Consider the following 20,476-nt stretch of genomic DNA (forward strand, 5'->3'; position numbering starts at 1 on the left):
ATTCTTAAAGTACAGCATACATAACTTTGAATTTAGTAAAATTTAATAATTTTACTAATTTAAATAAATAATAATTTAAATGAAATTTAATAATTTAGTAAAAGTGACATTTATTTCTGATTATCAATGTAAATACACTTGTGACTTATTATTTCTCGTATCGTGTTGAATTCTATTTCAGATAGCTTTTTAAGTAAATGAGCTATTTACATATAAAAACTGTTAAGTTACGTATAAAAACTGTGAGTCAGTTGAACCATATATGAATGGTGTAAAACACAAGTTATTCAAACTCATATTTGTAAAATAAGTTTCATTATTGCTTGAAGCACGACAAATTATATAATAAATAAATTAGCAAAACACTTTATAATCTTTTAGGGACAAAATGAAGAAATCTTTGTAAATTTTGTTACTTCATCTTTTAATATGAGCAAATATCAAAACAAAAGCAAATATAATAAGAAAATGTCCTCTTCGATTCACATATTAAATTAGGATTTGTGAAATACTACAAAATAGGATTTGTGCTACTATAGTGGGACCTAGTGTCATATTTTTATAGTAATATGCTGTTGCAAAAGAAAGAAAAAGGCTAACATTTTATCTGTTATTGTGTACTTTAAGCAAGGAGAGCACAACCAAACTTCCTAAGATATTTTTGTACCGCAGAACATCAAATTTTTTCCTTCGGATATCATTAATTTTCATTAGCACACTTTTCACTTTTTTGGGAATTGTGTCAGAATTTTGAGAAAATAAAAAAATAAATGGCTTAGTCAGCATAATTAAGATGTTAGCTTGTTAAATTTGGCTAGAAATATAGTTAGTTGCTTAAACTACATAAAGCTGACAAGAAGAGGGAATTCATGCTTCAGACGCTTGCATAATTTTTCACGACTAATTTGGCTTACTCAGTTTAGGTATTTCTTTTCTTGTCCATAATGCTCATTTAAAGCTACGAAGAGTTTTAACTGATATTACTTATTGAAGATGAGGGAGAAAAGAGAGAAATAATCATTAAAAAAGACTCTGTAGGCTCCAAAATGGACCAGAAACTCCTTCATAGCATTATATTGAAAAAATTTAGATGACAAATATAGGATGCTCAGAGAAGACCTCTTCCAAAATGTGTTAAGCTTTCAAAACAAGTTTTAAGGAAAGCTCAAACCTATCTATTTTATTTTAATTCAATGCATATAGAATAACACAAAAAGGGATAATATTTTCCTAATTTTACAAATAAGGAGATTGTGACTCCGAAATATTAAAACAAATATTGTGTGTGTCTGCATGAATAGTAAATGGGGGACAGAGAATTTGAAGATAGGTGTCTGATATGTGTCAGATTTCAGATTCAAGGCTGAAGAATGTACAGCCACATCCTACAGGGGACTGGCATTTAGTGGGAAGCAGGACAGCAGATGTGCAAGTGAATAAGTACCTTCGGTGTAACAGAAGTTCTGTGTGTGATTGTATTAGAATACAGGTGAGAAAACAAAGTGGGGCTGGACCACTGAATTTGGGGATGCCTGGGGAAGGCTTTTAAGGTAAGGCAACAGTCAGAAGAGTTGTCACGAGTCCAACTTCCCTAAAAAGAGCTAAAATAATGTGGGCATTTTTGCATGTATTCATCTCCTAATCACTTCCTAGCCCCACACCCAACATATTATTTTATTTTGATTTCCCTTAGAATCCTGATTTCCATTTTTCCCAAGACTGCTCATTCCCTACTAAAGTTACTTTCAGTCACCACATACTATTTATAATCACAAACCCATTTCAGTTTGGAATACCTTTTTCTTATTGTGTTATTCTATATGCATCGAATTTCATATGCATAAATTAACTGTTGAATAAAATTCAATTTGTAATGTTATTTGTGCTTGCTTATTTTTTTTTTTTGGAACATCTAGGACCATGTTAACTGTCATAAGTGAAAATAAGAAGAAGAGGAAAGGAGAAAATGGGAAAAGTGAGTCAAAGGAAGACAAAGGAAAAGAGAATAGAGAAAAAAAGTGGGAAAGAGGGGGCAAAGAAAAAATAAACACTTGTTAATAAATGTGAGCAGTGCTATGCTTTCACTCTTCTGCATGTGAAAGTATCAAAGCATTGAGATATAGGAAAATTTTAGGGAATATGATGAAAGAAGGATAAAATTTTAAAACGGAACCTAAGAGAGTATGGGAAAGATCAGTGGAGGCCTAATGTATGAAATCAAAACTCTTGCTATGATTGGAAGTCCACAAATCGTTGTCCAAGTGCTCCATTTTAGTTGTAGTTACTTCAAAATCAAATTCAGTATTAAAGAAAAGATAAGATTAAAAAAAAAGTACCAATAAGGTCAACTTAAGTTAAGCCTTCCATGTGGTATAAAATGTATATGTGGTACAGAATTATTTGATCACAGGATGTGAAAATGGCAAAGTATGCTAATGGCCATTTAGTCCAAAACCTTCATTTAGGAGATGAGGAGATGAAGGTATGAATGCCTTTACCATGTACAAACAAGAAAACATTAGGAGCCCCACATCCTGGGCTCTATTTGTATTAAATGGAGGCCTGTTAACATTGATATGGAAGATGGCATATATGTAGGCTACACCTAGGAATTGTAAAAGCAAGCCCTTGAGAAATCAAGTAGAAATGCTAAAGAATCACACACACACAAAATAGATTGCTTAAAATACACACAAGCCTGGGTGTAGCTATGGAGAAGCCCACATGAATAAATTATCTCTCTGGTTTGTAATATCTTGTTTTCCTATGTTTTTAATGTCTTTTGCTAATTGTGGTTTGATTATGATCTTAGAAGTAGGACTGAGGCCGGGCGCGGTGGCTCAAGCCTGTAATCCCAGCACTTTGGGAGGCCGAGACGGGCGGATCACGAGGTCAGGAGATCGAGACCACCCTGGCTAACACGGTGAAACCCTGTCTCTACTAAAAAAAATTCAAAAAACTAGCCGGGCGAGGTGGCTGCGCCTGTAGTCGAGCTACTCTGGAGGCTGAGGCAGGAGAATAGCGGGAACGCGGGAGGCGGAGGAAGCGGACGCTTGCAGTCGAGCTGAGATCCGGCCCCACTGCACTCCAGCCTGGGCCGACAGACGCGGACTAACCGTCTCAAAAAAAAAAAAAAAAAAAAAAGAAAGTAGCGACTGATATGAAGTTCATTTTTAAAAAATATTTTTTATCTTAAAATCTATTTGACACCTATGATACATATTTTTAGAGGCAAATGTTTCAGAAATAATTGTATCTAATATTCAAAATTGTTTATGCTCCATGCTCTGCTCAGAGCACGCTCCATGACCTGTCTTTGAATGTGATTTAAGAGAATGAAATCCCTCTCTCCCTCCGGCTGTTTCTGTCTTTCCAATGGCTGGGAGCCTCTGGGGCAGTGTAGGCATACGTGTCCCACTCTACTCTCAGCACAGGCTAAAATTCTTTCAGGGAGTAACCAGGACTCCTTCAGCATCAGGACCAGGGCCAGGAGAATGAAGTCCTTGCTTCAGGTACAAAATTTAAGGGAATACAAAACAAAACAAAACAAAACAAAACAACTCTGAAATCAAGATAAATAATATATTAATGCAATATTTTTTAAAAATCAAAATGTGTGCCCCAAACTCTGTAATACATAAAGTATCAAAGGATCAGTAAAGGTGCTGTGCTGAGCCATATTGGGGATAAAAGCAAAAGAAAATCGGTAAAACTAATCCGACAGCTGGGGAAGAACAGGGCTTTTTATTTTACTGGTAAAGTAGATCTTAATAATTAGGCAGCCAGGTGACAAAGAATGTTATAGAAATGATAGAAAGATAGAAGCAGTCGTTCAGTCTGCCAACCTAATCTTTTTGACATGCTAAAAGTCCTGATTAAACATGTGGCCTGAGGATGGCCAAGTGGGGACCATGCTTTGGAGATGCTGCTAAAAGCAAGTGCGTAAGGACATTCACAGCTGGACATTTCTCCTTGGCAATGCATTTTCTTTTTTCTTTTTCTTTTTTTTTTTTTTTTTTTTTTTTGGCACTGCAAAGACATCAGAGTTGGTAGAAAGCAAATGTGCCTGAGTTTAACGGGACCAACTTTACAAACAAAAACAAAAATCCTTTGAGTTAGCCATCTGAGATAGATGCTGGCAGGTTTGCTGTAGGCCCAATGGCACAGTAAGAAGTAGGACATAGAAATATGTCAACTGTAGCGTAGCGAGAAATTGCGTTTTGTAAAATAGTCCTTCGATATCTTAAGTAAATGTGATGATTGATCATGTGGCTGTGGTTGCTTCCTTTCCCTTAGCTAATTTCTATTCATTCGCTAGTTCTTGGTTTAAATATTAGTTCTTTAAGGAAACTATCTCTAATTCCTCAGAAGAGATTAGATCTCCCATTTGTATGCTCATTGGACCACATATGTAGCACTCATCAGAATGATATGTATCAGTCAGGGAAACAGAAACTGTACTAGGTGTTTCAAGGAGATTGAATCTAGTAGAGGGGATTGGTTACACAACTGGTGAAAGTATTGAAAGCAATAACTGAAAATGAGCTAACTCAGAGATGGAGAGTGTATTTGTGACTTCTGGGGGTGCATAGCAAGGCTAGAACCACCAAAGAAGAAAATTTGACAAGGGATAGTATGGCAGAAGAGGAAAATTCAGGGCCAAGGCTGGGACCCCTGTGAGAGGTTTCTAGTCCCTTTCAGAGATACCATCACAAAACAAAGAGAGAAGAATTAATATCCGAGAAAGGAAGATCCGCGATTTCTCCGCTCTTACTACCTTCTAATCTTGCCCCAGCACCTCTTATTGGCCAAACCAAACTGGAAGCCAATTGGCAAAAAATTCTGGAATATATAGTTTACAGGGATATCTGGTGCCCTGTGATAATAAAACAGAACCTGGGAGAAAGGAATTAGGCTGAGGCAAATATTAATATTAGTATCTTAAAGAATTATATATTTATTAATGCTATTATGAGTATAATGCCAATCTCTCTAGGCAGTCTGTAATTTCCATGGATCAGGAATGTATCTGCCTTGTTCATGAATATATTCCCAGTCCATTTCATAGCATCTAACTCATAGAAGATTTTAAATAAATAAAAATATACCTGAATGAATACCATCAATCCTACCATGCTTTCAAGAGTTACGAAACTCTTGAAGGAGTACATGTTAGTTACATACTCCTTCAAATGTGATTTCGAATAGGAGCTCGGTGATATACCAGGAGATAGTAAAGCTTCCATCTGAAGAAAGTGAAGAACGGAGATGAGAGAGAAAGAAAAAGAGGTGCATTGAAATCGACAGAGTTTCAGAGCCTGGAAAAATTATTCTCTCTCTAAGCCTGGACTGTTTTATTCATCTCGCCCTCTCATAAGGTCACCCAGTACATATATCAACTTGGGAGGATGTTTATAAGGAATAGGAAGATAGCATCATTTGAAGGATGGCCATTGAGCTCAAGATGCATAACTAAAATAAAAGAACAGTCCTCTTAATGTCTGTTTCAAGACAATGGTTAGCTGGCCCTGTGTACTTTACCATTAAGTCAGAGCAGAATCACTCTTCTCTCCTTACAATTTCATCTAATCCCATGCTTTAAGGGATGGGTCACAGACATGAGATTTTAAAACCTGGGGACACTTTTTTCTGTTTTCTTCCTGTTTCTTTGATTCCAGTTACATGTATATCAGGCCACCTGAAGTTATCTCACAGCTCACTGGTGTCCTCTTAATTTTTTCAGCCTTTTTCTGTCTTTGTTTAATTTTGTACAACAATTTCTCTTGCTATTTCTTTAACTCTAACTCTCCTAATTTTTTTATGCACTGTCCAATTCATTGCTATCTTACCTAGTTGTTTAAAATTTTTACTTCATTATATATTTTATTTGGTTTGCTAAAATAGTAAAGGAAGGAAGAGCTTTTTTTTTCTCTTTGTCCAATTATTGTTAATTACTACTGGTAAAGTGAATGATCAGAGGAGGAGTGCAAAACAGAAAGCAATAACCACAACTGTGACAACAAAGAAATAAAAAATAACCAGCCCATGGTGGCTTATGCTGTAATCCCAGCACTTTGGGAGGCCGAGGTGGGCAGATCACGAGGTCAGGAGTTTGAGACCAGCCTGACCAACATGGTGAAACCCCGTTTCTACCAAAAATACAAAAATTAGCCGAGTATGGTGGCTCACCTGTAAATCTCAGCTACTCAGGAGGCTAAGGCAGGAGAATTGCTTGAACCCAGGAGGCAGAGGTTGCAGTGAGCCAAGATTAAGCCACTGCACTCCAGTCTGGGCAACAGAACGAGACTCTGTCTCAACAAAACAAAACAAAACAAAACAAAACAAAACAAAACAAAACAAAACAAAGAAAACACCCACAACATCACCACCACTGCCTAACTGATTTGCTCAAAGGATAAGGGATGTCATTGCTATTTGTCCAGCCTGTTGGTATTTCCTGATTGCAAATTTCTCCAGCCTTCAGACTGGGATTTATACTGTCCAGTATAATTTTTATTTTAGGCATTGTACTTTCTTCCTCTATCACTTAGATTTAGGTTTTAAAAATATCTTTCATGGCTCTCCTCAACATGCTTATGCTTTCCTCTACCTTCTTAAACATATGGTGTGGGGTCATAGTAGCTGTTTCAATGTGCTTTAACTATCTCTGTCATTTGCATCATTCACTGGTCAGTTTTGTTGAATGATTTTCTCCTTCTCATTGGTCATATTTTCCTAATTTCTTGCATATCTAATAATTTTTGATTGGATCTCAACCATCGTGAGCTTATGGAAGTTTTAGTATTTTTTTTAAGAAAATACTTTTGAGCTTTGTTCTGAGATGCAATTAAGTTGCTCCAAAACATATTTATCCTTTCACAACTACTTTTTCAACTTTGCTAGGTGGAACCAGAGGAGGCTGGTTTTGTTCCCATTACTAAGGCAATACGATTCTGAGTACATTTCTTGATGCATGTCCTGTGTAATATAGTATTTCTCCCCTCTGGCTTTTGGAAATAACCATTCCCAGCTTTATGTGATCTCTGGAAATTGCTCCTCCTGCTCCTCTCCAGTCATTGCCTGGTCTCATGTAGTTTGCTTACACACATGCCCTGATCAGTACCCGCTTGAAGACTCTAGGGGAACCCTCTGCAGATCTCACGAGCTTCTCTTTGCAGCTCTTTTTACTTTGGTAAACTCTGCCCTGCAAATTGTAACTGCATTGAGCCTCCCAAATTCTCATCTCTGTCTTCTCAATGCAAAAAGAACACTGGACTCTGTTTAGATTCCCTCTTTCTGGGTTTATTCCCTAGTTTATTTTTCTTCTATCAGGATCCTACTTCTGTGGTCCCTGTTGTTCAATGTTGGAAAATTGTTTCGTATGTTTTGTTTGACTTGTTAGTTGTTTAAGGTATGAGGGTAAATATGATCCTTGTTCTTCTATCTTGGCTGGCAATGAGAGTCCTTGACATTTTTTAACTGAACTAAACTTTATGCGCAAATTGCTCCTAAATACCACGTTTTTATTCAAAGTTTAGGTGTACCTGGAGGGATGAGTATTACTCTGCACCCTCAATAAGAAAGGGTTTACTATCTATTATTTTTGAGAAAAAGTGGTCACAGAGAGATTTATATTTGTTAAAACTATTCTACTTCCTGTATTGGGAAGAAATGAAAAATCTTCCAGAAATTTTATCTTTGTTTACATACAAGGTGCTTCCTAAATTAGTATGGATGGAAAACAAATATTTAACCCAGTGAAACAAATCAATTCAGGTTTCAGTAGTATTTTATAAACCAGTTAAATCTGTCACTTCATATTATCTGAGATTAGACATGTCCATGCATTATTTCACCCATTAAAAATGCAAATATCCCAAATATAAAAGTTTTTATAATGATATTAAGAGATAAGCATATTTGTCTTGTTGAATGAAAATAATTCCATTGTAACAAGTTCTCATTTTGAAAAAAAACAAAACAAAACAAAAAACAAACTCTACCACAAGGAGAAGAAGAAAAATCCAACTGAAGAATAAAAATTTCAACAGCTAGGTCTGGGCGCCGTGGCTCATGCCTGTAATTCCAGCACTTTGGGAGGCCGAGGTGGGCAGATCACTTGAGGCCAGGAGTTCAAGAACAGGCTGGCCAACATGGTGAAACTCCATCTATACTAAAAGTACAAAAATTGGTCTGGTGTGGCTACTCAGGAGGCTGAGGCAGGAGAATCGCTTGAGCCCAGGAGGCAGAGGTTGCAGTGAGCTGATATCGTGCCACTGCACTCCAGCCTGGGTGACAGAGTGAGACTCCATCTCAAAAAAGAAAAAAAAAAATTCTGACATAATGTCAAAGAAAATATTCTATGTTTAGATTAATATTAGAAGAAATCTATTTTGAATTTAAGATTGATCAATCATTATTTAAAAGAATTCTGACATAATGTCAAAGAAAATATTCTATGTTTAGATTAATGTTAGAAGAAATCTATTTTGAATTTAAGATTGATCAGTCATTATTTAAAAGAAATTCAGACTTTCTCACATATTTCTTTATTTTAATATGCTACTGATTAAGCATATGAAATGCCACAAAAACTCACTAACAGTGCACTGCATTCTTTCCAAAGGAGACCAGTGAGAATACTGTGGTTTGGATAAAATATGTTTAGAATTCATAATTTTAAAACTCCAAATCCTGATATTACATTAATTATTCTCATTTAAGAGTGATGCACACAAAAATTAATGTTTAGCACTTTGATTCAGGACAAAGCCATATATCCGGAAGGCATTATTTTAATATAAACAAATATGATGTGGGTTTGAGTCACACTCACATGCCTTCCAATCACCCTTACTCTACCTCTGAATACTGATGTAAGAACATGAAAACTCTTCTTATGAATTTTTAAGTGTTAGTTTCACTTCCTTTAGCACAATATTAAAATAGCATTCCCCTAACTATACACACTGCAAGAAAATAATGTGACAATAAAAATGCAAACATTTTATTTGAAGAGTGGGTGCCAGGGTTGTTGCTGTTGTTTTTCCTTAATATCCCCAACCATGTGATATATAACTGTGTGACTGTGGTGGTTTGGCTGTCAATAAGGAAGGTAGGTCATAGTTTTTAAAATTTTTTTTATGCCATTGAATTACAGTTCTAGTTTCTCCAAAATAAAACGGACAAGAATGTCCAGTGTCATTACGTGTATTCAATATTGCATTGGATGTCCCAGCTGTTACAAAGCAATTTATTCCCTGAATTCTAAAATTTACTAGATAACTTTTTTTCTATTGTAAAAATAATTCATGCATATCATTGAAAATCTTGAAAATAGAGTGAAGTTGAGAATGGACATTTACAGTTCTATCCAAAGAGGAGGAGCTTTAACAGAAGTTAGGCCTTCTGATTAACACTGAGCAATTTTAAGTAAGAAATACAAGACTAGTAGTAAAACTATGAAAGCAAACGCAGTATAACAACTATACTTTTATAGGTATTAAAAGTCAATTTTAGATTAAGTGTGAAAAAGATGTTGGTCTTTTGGCATATGTAATTATTTGGATGTTAAAAGCCAACAGAAACAAACTTCTCAATTTCAGAATTTACCTGGTGGGGAAACAAGATAGGGAGGAGAAAGCATATTTGGTTTTGTCAAATTTCCATTTGGTTTTATGTTGGCTGTTGTAAAGGAGTTTACTGCATGGATGCCCTATTGCCTAGAGTCTATTTTGAATTTCAGATCGATCAATCATTCTTTTAAAATAAATTCAGACTTTCTCACATATTTCTTTATGTGGGTTCCGTCCACACTGGCCTCCTGTTTCTGGAATACTCTGACATAGGGCTTTGTACTGTCTATTATCTCTGTCTGGAACACTCTTCCTTGCCAGAAATCCCTAACTAACTTGAAGTCTTTGCTTAAATCTCGCTTTCTTTATGAATTCTCTTCCAATAGCCCTATTTAAATTTGTAGACCTCTGCTACTTGTCAATCTTACTTCCTTTATCTGGGTCCAATCTTTTCATACCATATTTTACTTACATATTAGAGTTATTATTTTTTCCCCCATTGAAATGTAAACTCTAGTGGAGCAGGAATGTTTTCTGTCTGTTTTATCCATTGATGGATTCTCATCACTATCCAACACATAGTAAGTACATAATATATTTTTATTAAATGGAGTGAATGATTGAATGAGAGAAATTTCATAGGGTATAAGATTCTAGGTTGACAGCTACATTTTTATTAGTACTTTGAAATTATTATTTTCCACTCTTCCATTATCATCATTGAGAAATCATCCATTAGTCAAATTATTGTTCTTTTTAGCTAATCTGTCTTTTCCTTTTGGATGTTTTGAGAACTCTCTGTCTTTGATATTCTGTAGTTTCACCAGAATATGTCTAGGTATAGATTTCTTTTACGTAATTCTGATAAAGACATTGAACTTCCTAGATTTGAAGATTTGCATCTTCATCATATCAGGAAATGTCTGTCATTACATTTGTGAGTATTTCTTCTACATCTTTTTTTCATCCATTTATGAAACTCTAATTAGACAGATATATGTTGGAATCTCTATTTTTACATCTTTTAACTTTCATATTTTCCACTCTTTTGATTCTCTGTGTTTCATTTTGAGTAACTTATCTAGATATGTCTCGCAGTTCACAAATTTGTCTTCATCTTTGTCTAATCTGTTGCTTAATCCAAACTTTGAGTTCCTAATTCTAGTTATCACATTGCTTACTTCAAAAAATTTTATTTTGTTCTTTTTCAAATATGTCTGGTCAGCTCTCATAGTATTTTCTTTCTTCATTGCACTTTCAGTAGTCTCTTTTATTTATTTAAATATGTCAGGTAAACTCATTTTGTAGGCTTCTTCTGATTATTATAAAAGCAGCCATCTTTGACGGCCTTACTTGGCAGTTACTAGTTTAAATCTTGATTCTCCCTCATGGTTGTTTGTTCCTTGGAATTTGGTGGACTTTTCACTGTGAGCCAATCTCAGAGCATTAACTGTGGGACTTTCTTAAGGTATGTATTAAAGTGAATTTGTCTATAGAAGGTTTGGGTTCCTTTTGTCAGGAAACTGTGTATCCTACCAACCCTGGGTCACTTTAATCTGCATTTTCCAATATGGTTATTTTGAACTATATAGGTGATGTGAATTCTTGCCTTAGACACCTGAGATGGAGGCTTGTGATTAGGAATTGAAGATCATTAAATTTCTCCAACCTCTTTCTGTCCTCCACTCAGAGGCAAAGCTGCAATAGGCAGGTGTCTCCATAGACACTATACAGGGATATTTCTTTCAGACACTGACAATAATGCTCTTTTTTCAAGGGTCCTGGTTTTGGTAGGTTTTCTTTGTTATACTCAGGTCCTGGACTCTGCCTGTCATCCCTCAAGTGCAAACTTATTGAATCTTGAACTCTGGTTTGTCAGGGATTGGCAAGCAGTCCCGGGAATATTCCTACTCTGAGACTTACTTGTCTTTGTAGATCTACAGTTTCTTGTGTTTCTCCTGGTTGGGGAATTAATTCCTAGACTGTCTTCCCTTGCCAAGACAGGTGTCAAAATGAGTTTTAAAACTGCTAGTTAACATTATTGGGTATACTGTACTCGTAGGTTTTTCACTTAATTACTTGTCTTCCATTATTGCTGGAAACAGAATTCAAACTTTCATTTCCTGTCAGTGTTTGTTTTACCTTTGTCTATTACTTTGAATTTGTCTGTCTCAGTTTTAATTTGAGTTCAAAAATATAAAGGAAATAGTGATAGTTGATTTTTAATTATGTATCATACTTGAATCTTAAAGTGTTACTTTATTGGTTGTTATAGGAGTTTTGGCATTTTAACTTACAAGCAATCTGAGAAGTTTTGCCTGCTCTAGAATGACCTGATTTTAGTGGATGCCATGGACATTCCTAAGTCAGTAACTGAAGAATTCAGGTCCATTTGTGTGTGGATTCAGTCTGTCACCTGGACCTAAGTTAACCCAAAATAACTTAAGATCCTGAGAGTATGTCTGAAACTGAAACTCCTTGAGACCTGATAATATCTCTGAGGTCCCTCAACAAATCAAAAGTTTATTTTTGGCTTCTGGGATCTTGGTATTTGTGTAGAAGTACTCTGGCTTCTAAGAATTTCCTGTAATTCATTGAGCTCAGAGCATCTGCTAGATGTGAGTCTAACAGTTATGGTCTCATATGTGTGTGCACCAAAGGAAGCGGCCTCTGTACTATGAGTTGATGGGTGCTGCCTGACCCCTTCTGACCCAGTGATTTTTCTCCTCTGTTCACCTGTGGCCTAAAGATGACTGCTTTAGCTACTTCACACGGGACAGCAAAAGCAGGAGTCACAGTCATCAGATAGCTCATGGGTGGGGGTGAGATTTGTAGATATCAATCTACTGTCTCATGAGCATGAATTTTGTTATTAGTAAGGTGACCGTCATTTGGGAAGGAAAAGAAAAGATTTATTTTCTTTTCTTCACCTGAAAAGGTGAATTTTCAGGGAGAGAAGAGGAACTAGTCTCAAGCTTTTTGAATAATTTACTCTTGTGAAAAGAATGATTTCATAAATCAAAACTTTCCTAAGGTAGGAAGGAAAAAGGTGGAGTGATTGTTATAGAACACAGTTTTATTTGTATTTACTTTTACTTTTTTGCTGCAGTTGGCTAGGATTGCATTTTTCCTAGCAATATAGTCTATATTAGTCAGCGTTCTTCAGAGAAACAGAATATATCTATTTATCTAGAGAGAGAGAAAGAGAGAGAGATAGGGAGAGAGAGAGTGGTAACTGACTCACATGACTGTGGTGGGCTGGCAGACCAGAGATTCAGGTAAGAACTGATGTTGCAGTCTTGAATCTAAAATCTTCTGGGCAGGGTAATAAGTGAGAAACTGAAGCAGGAATTCTATGTTGCAATCTTGAGGCAGAATTGTTGCTTCTTCTGGAAACCTTAGTCTTTACTCTTAAGGTTTTCAACTGATTGGATGAAGTCCAGTAATATTATGGAGATTAATTTTCTTTATTCAAAGTCTACTGATGTTAATGTCAATGTTGAGGCCAGGCATGGTGACTCATGCCCGTAATTCCAATGCTTTGGGAGATGGAGATGGGAGGAGCGTTTGAACCCAGGAGTTTGAGACCACCTTGGGTAACATAGTGAGATGCCCATCTCTAAAAAAAAATAAATGTCAGTGTAAATCACATTAAAAAATACCTCCATACCAATATCTAGACCGTGTTTGACCAAACAAACTGGGCACTGTAGCCGGGTCAAGTAGACACAAAAAATTAACAATCACAAATCTTATAAAATCTTAGTGGACTGCCTGCCGAATTCACTTAACATGATTCAGTTTGCCAAAACCTGTAACCTTTGGGTTATGCCTTGTGAATACTTCAGTTTAATAATCCAAATATCCAGATGAGTGATATTTCTTAGAGTTATTGTGTTGAGGCTCTACTTTTTTTTTTTTTTTCTTTTCTTTTCTTTTTTTTCTTTCCAAGACGGAGTCTCATTCTGTCACCAGACTGGAGTTCAGTGGCACAATTTTGGCTCACTGCAACCTCCGACTCCCTGGTTCCAGTGACTCTTCTGCCTCAGCCTCCCAAGTAGCTGGGATTACAGGCACGTGCCACCACACCCGGCTAATTTTTGTATTTTCAGTAGAGACAGAGCTTCACCATGTTGGCCAGGATGATCTCGATCTCCTGACCTTGTGATCCGGCCGCCTTGGCCTCCCAAAGTGCCGGAATTACAGGCGTGAGCCACTGCACCCGGCGAGGCTCTACCTTTTTTAATAGCTGAATGTCAGTGAATCAACAAATGTTTATAAACACCTAGGATAAGGAACAATGTCTGGGAGCCCTTTGTCTCTAGTCTCTTCTGTGATTTCCCTTCTCCCCATAAACCTGTACTAAACATTATAATTAAGGGCATTGTGATATGTTTGCAGGAGGAGTAGAGATAGAGACACGCTGGAGGCACCTGGAGAGTGCGTTTTCTCATTTCTCTGACTCTTCCCAGATCTCTTTCTAATTGCCAGGATCCTGCAGTTCCTTATAGAAGCATCAATCATATACACAGCAAGGGGTGATGTGCAGAACTCAGTTTGGAAAGACATCTATTCAGTTTCTTGATTTAGACTTCAGCAATTTCAGTTCACTAAATATGTTTTCTCTATCGACTTCCAGCTGGGAAACCCGGGACTGATGTTTGTCCCTTTCATGTTGCACTTCATTCAGTTTTTCTTCCTGGAATGAGAATTATTACCCTCATCTCCTCTGCTTGGCTTATTCTGCATTTTCTCTTAAGGTCTGTCATGACAGCCTCTCTGTATTGATTAGGGGAGTCCGGTCTTCTGTATCAAAAAGATCTCATAGTATAGAGGTGCAGATAAGATAGGAGTTTATTTTCTGTTGTGTGAATAGTCCAAAGTCAGGCAGGTGGTCTGAAGATCTTGGTAGAATCTTTTCTCCTGAAGGTCAACCAGTACATTTGTTGGTAGATTGGCTCTGTCCTTCTCAAATGTGTTTTTGTCTCTGGTTCAAGGCAATTGTCCTAGTGGTCACCATTATCCAGCTGGTGAGAAGTCGTAAAAGAGGAAATTGAGGGCAGGCTTCTTGTCTAAAGGAGATAACTTCAAAGTCGCATGCCTGACCTTCATTCACATCCTGTGAGACTGAACTTAGTCACACGGTGACACCTAACTGCAAGGGAGGCTGGGAAATGCAGGCTTTACCTCAACAACCAGGTATTCAGCTAAAACTCAGAGGGTTCTATAAATAATCAGTGGTCTATGCTACATTTATACCAGGCATTAAATTTTTTATTATTTAATACTTGATCCTTAAGACTTTTTTGTTATAAATAACAACTACTTTTGAGCTGGCTTTAACAAAAATGGGGAATTTATTAAAAAGACACGGGGAATTCAAGGGTGAGAACGGACTTCAGGAAGAGACTGGAAACAGGAACTGAAAATTTTTAGAATCCTTCCTCTGTCTGCATCTCCGCTTCTCTCTGTATTTCTGATCCTTTCTTCTTTTCATAGCCTGGCTTTCTGTGACCCTCTGGGCACATGAGAAAAAGAGCACCTTAAGAGCATCTGAAGAGCCCCCGAGTTAACCTGTGGCAATTTCAGCTGCATGCGGAACTCATTTGACTTCTCTAAGTCCCAGTTCCAAATTGCCGGGTGGAGGAATCTGATTGGTTCAACTAGAGTCAGGTGTCTACCTCTGCTGCCCTTAATTGTTGCAAATGCGGTGGGAGTCATGCAGTACAACTGTAGCTGGTAGGACCCAGCTGTATGTGGGAGTACATTCTGAAAAATAAAGATAGATTCCTTAAAATGTGTCCACTACCTCGAGTTTTATCAGTATTCTTAGTAATCCATCACTTCAAATATGAGTGATCCTTATATTTTGTTTCCTCCTCTACCAGTTTATGGCTAGCGTATGTCATAGAGACCAGAGGAGTTCATAGCAAATCTTATTGTTTGGGAGTTGTGAAGAAAATGGAGAATCCCTTGGGCCTCTGAAGATGTACATTCTTCTAGCCATATGGGGAATCTTTTCATCATAGAAAATTGTACTTGGGAAAGAAAAAGAGCTGCTCTGACAGCTGCCCACTGGTTACTAGCCTGGCACTCACAGTAAGGCACAGTGTTCTCTTGATTAACCTAAATGGCACCAGTATCTCGTGATATCACTCTGTGATCATGATGAAAAGGGATAAACCCCAAACCACCCCATAGTCATATCTGAACAAGGACTGTGTGCAAACCACAAAAAAGACCAAATAGCTTTTCCTCCTAGTAAACATGAGTGACTGTTTACCAATTGCAGCCTTAAACTCACTGTTTTTCTGCTTCTTAGAAAATCATTGATATTCAATTGTTGAATTAGCCCCACTTTTTGATAACATTCAGTCTCTAGCTAAGTCCTTCTTTGAACCCTTCCTAAAAATCATGTAAAACAAGCCCCACTTCTGATACCTGCTCCCCATAGCACCTTTTTGCAGATAATTCAGAGCTCCTTGTGGGATATGGTGGTCTCTGCTTCAGCAAATAATGCATCCAAATTTGACTGCCTCCGTGCTTCCAGTGGTCTTTGGATGGTGGTTATTAACATTCTTTTCTAAAGAAGCTGAGAATGAAAAACAAGGAAAACAAAGCACACATGTTCATACACAAGGGACTCTGTCCGTTTTACCTTTGTCCAGTTGTACTGAGCATGGTTTTAAGATTAATAAGTTGACTTGTTTAGAAGATGACTAAAGACACCTATTATGACTTGAGTAGTTCCATAGTTTGTTGCAAGATAACATTGTAACAGCAACTTTTTTCACTTACTTATTAAAAAATTACTAACAATTTAGAAAAATCCCCATAAAGATTATTTATTATTTATGACATTAACATGATGAGAATATATTAGTTTAAATTGTTCGTTGCAAGATAACATTGTAACAGCAACTTTTTTCACTTAGTTATTAAAAAATTACTAACAATTTAGAAAAATCCCCATAAAGATTATTTATTATTTATGACATTAACATGATGAGAATATATTAGTTTAAATTGTTCCAGCTCCTTTTCACAGTTCTAGATATTTAAACTTGTTCACACAATTTAAATTTGGATTCATAATTATCTTTTAATTTTTGCTTTTACTGGCTATATCCTGCCTTACTGATACATTCCTCCTGTGAACCTCTGAAACAACTCTTACAGCACTTTCTTACTTAGCATGCATTATTAATTAAATTTTAATAGATATGCATCTGTTTACAAAACTCTGTAATTTACAATGATTGTAAATTTCTAGACAGTATAAGAGAAGTTTTTCCAAGTCTCCTACAGGACTTGATACTTTATACAAAATAATTGTATTATAAATAAATGACTGATATCTGGATGATGGGGGAAATTTGGTGACATCCCAGAAAGATTGCTAGATTGCAAATTCCTTGAGGAAATACATTGTGTCATCTCTAGTAGATAGAATTTCATGTCTCGTGGATGTGTTAGTTCATCATGGTTGCCCTATAAACATTTGCTGAATGATGAAATGCTACAGTGCACACAATGCACTAGAGAGTGTGGAGAGTCAGGTGAAGGTTCTAAATGGGAAGGCAAAAATTGAAGATAGTTTTAACCTGACTTCTCATTTAGCCTCTATGGCTGGGTATGTGTTACTCATATTCCTTTAGGCAATATATCTAAATTAGTTATTGGCATACATATGTTGTAAGACACTGTCAATATATCATTGCTTTAGTTTATAATACACATATCTTTTTTATTATTAGTTTTAACGATATAATACTTTGAAATTATATAAAAGTTCTTGTCAGCAGAAATTCAGGACTTGGCGAGGATCTACTAGGCTCTCTCAAGGATGCTGAGGTAGTCTTTGGAGCCTAAAATTCCTCCTTATGAGATGGAGTCACTAAAAAAAGTAAATTTATTCAGGCTTGTTATTGATTCTGTGGAATGCTAAACAGAACACATAGATTAAATTGGCTTTATTCTTGGGTGAAGAATGTTAAACTGTAGAATCTAAACAAAGAGTAGGCCCTCTTCCAGAGCCACCCATTTCTTTCACTTATCTCATTTTCCATCATGCTTTATTTCTCAGAGTTCCTCATTTTTCCAGATTGCAAAAGTCAATCCTCCAGTCTTGGCCTTTATTACTGAAACCTCAGATTGTTTTAATAGCCAACGAATGGATTTCCTCACAGTCCTTCACCTCTCCTGGTAGAATTTTTCACTCCTGCTTCATCTGCTATGCCTAACCTGCTGTGATTATATTTCTAGAACATTCCTTCCATTGCATCATGCCCTGGCATAAAACACTACGGTGCTCCCTTTTGCTTTGTTTATCCTTGGATCTGTTTCTCTTGGACATCTGCAATCCAGCCTCGTGGGGGTTATGCCCATTTCTGTCCAAGTGCCCCTGGGTGCCTCGTCAAGGTTCAGCTGGTTCCTTTCTATCTTCTGCTTATCCCATGCTCATCTGTGCATCTGCATACCATCACGTGGTGATTTATCTTCTGGTCTCTCCTTTTGCCTACCTTCTTTCTCTCACTTCTCCCAATCCTTTAAGGCCTATTTCAAATTCCCTCTCTTTCTCCTCCAGGACACAAATATAGTTTCCTTCTGTGAACTACCAGAGTAATTCTTGCCAGGATCCCTTAGTTTATCACAAAATTGTTTTCTAGCTGTTTCTTAAGATTTGGTTTACTTTCCTAACCTTGATCGTAAACTAAATAAATGCAAGTTTCAATGATTTAAACTTTTTCTTTTACATTACCTCCATTCTTGGCACACTCAATAAACAATAACAATAAAATTCTAGTGAGATGAAAGGTGAGCTTTAATCAAAGAAAGCACGGTAAAGCAGTGGCTCTTGAATGGAGGAGGTTTGTTGAAAGGCTGAGGACGGGTTGAGAAGCGGTGAGAATGGATCATTGTTCTGACACTGTGCCGGATGGAGTGCTGGGCAGTGAATGGAGGCTGTCAACTCTGGTTAGACTTGGCCATTGTTCCTGGGACGCCCGTGTTAGCTCTGAGTAAGAGATAATTCATCAGAATGCTCTTGTACTTTTTTTCTCTCTTGCTCTGGGGCAGAAACTGTTCTACTTCACAGGCTGAACTTTTTACCTCTTGCCCTGAGAGGCAGAAACACGCTGCCTGAGTGCTTCCATTTTGAGACACCTTGTAGGAATCCTTATTGAATTGCTTTAGAAGAGTAGATTCTTAGCCTTCTAGTGCAGCAATCTGCCACAGCAACCCCAGAGAGTGTTATTTTTCAGTCAGAGGTAGAAGCCTCCCGTAATATGGGCTCACTGGGCTTTTGGGGAAAAAAAGACAGCATTTTGCAAGCTTAGTTCTAATTGAACATCCCCATGTTGCAATTATTATTGTATTTCAGTCTCGTAGCCTTTGTTACAGAGGTTTTTGTGTGAGTTAGGAGGGGACACGTTGGGTGACCGCTCAAGCCTTTACTTTTTTTCTTTAATTTATTAGAGTTCAAATTAAACAAGGCTCCTGCTGTTACCAAAGTTTTCTGAACTATTTTGTGTAAATGTTATTCATCCTTTGAAATCAATACAATTAAAAGTTGTGTTAAGAGTCTTCCTTTTCAAGGCTATGAACTTTTTCTCTAAGGATTTTAACTTGTTTCAGGTCTTTGATTTCTTAAATGCATTTCAGAAAAAAAGATATACATGTTCTTTAATTGCTTCTTAAATTGGCAAAGTTATATTCTGTCTCTTAGACAAAAATCTTTAGATGATTGCATTTCTCTGTAGATTAGTAGCTTGTTAATGTTGAGGATGAAATGAACTCAGGAATAAAAATCGTTCAACAGAGTTATCTCAGGACTCACTTCAAAAAGATGCAGATTCTCCCTAACAAGGGCCTATAAGAGATCAGAGCTTCTGTGTGACGTACTGGGGACATCTAGTGGACAAAAGTCAGAATGGAACATTAAACCGTACACCCAAGCAGGATTCCAACTTTCAGATACTATCATACTGAGGAAAAAATCGGAAAATCAGTGCACTATCTGTGAAGATAAAATATCATGTACATCTAATACCTGATTTTAGTGTTATCTGTTATTTTGAACTCATTATAAATATAATGGCTTGTCTTATTTGATTACACTTAATCTAATTTATTGCAGCAGTGTCAGATTTTTAATTTACTAGATCCTGTACACAATGGAAAATATCTCATTATCAACCTTGGAGAGGCAGATTTACATAGCACAAATGAATGTTGTGTTTGGCTAGGTATATAACCTGAGGAAAGACTGTCTGAATCTCTTTACTTTCACATATAAAGTGCATGGTTAAGCAAATGACCGCATTTCTTCCGGTTTGGAAATCTAGACTCCTTTATTATTTTCATTTATTTCATTCATATTCATTTCATATTCATATTCAAATTTATATTTATTTATTGATATTTTCATTTTCTAAACTATTTTTTACTGTACAAAGGGTTTTCACAAGTATTTAAGTTGATTATCAATAAAAATGTCTTAGGTATTTAGTTCAAATTTTATAAATTGATAGGAAGGTAAGATGACTTGTGAACTAAAAAGCCCATGTTTCTTAACATTTGAACCCTTCTAGTAGAATTTCACTGTTGATGCAGTATGTGTAAATTTCTTAATGTTTGGGGGAATTCAGTTAAACTCTCAACAGAGGGTAACTACCAGTTAGTATCTACCCTAATCATCTTATTCACATATATCATTTCTAATCATCTTAATAACTTATAGAATAGGATCCTTAAACCCAATTCATAGTTGAAAAATTAAGACTCAAAGACATGAAATATATAGCTGCTCGAGTTTATGAGAGGGTAACTGTCAAGGCCTACACTCACATCCAAGTCTCTCTGAGTTTATTAAACAAAGCCAAAAAGCAACACTTGAGCAA

At 36.5% G+C, this 20,476-nt stretch overlaps 1 long non-coding RNA gene across 2 annotated transcripts in view; it reads left to right on the top strand.

Annotated features, from left to right (window-relative positions):
* Positions 1–20,476, top strand: part of LOC108528703 (uncharacterized) — a 50,629-nt gene that overhangs the window by 3,506 nt on the left and 26,647 nt on the right. The window contains exon 1 of one of the 2 annotated variants that reach the window (XR_001885259.1): positions 9,042–9,115. The exons of the other annotated variant lie outside the window; for it this stretch is intronic. This is a non-coding gene — a long non-coding RNA (uncharacterized LOC108528703). Of the gene's footprint in view, positions 1–9,041; positions 9,116–20,476 lie in introns of those variants that run through there. 2 annotated transcript variants of the gene reach the window in all.

Source organism: Rhinopithecus bieti, unplaced genomic scaffold, assembly GCF_001698545.2.
Source record: "Rhinopithecus bieti isolate Rb0 unplaced genomic scaffold, ASM169854v2 scaffold_5350, whole genome shotgun sequence".
In the NCBI taxonomy this organism is placed as follows: Eukaryota; Metazoa; Chordata; class Mammalia; order Primates; family Cercopithecidae; genus Rhinopithecus; species Rhinopithecus bieti.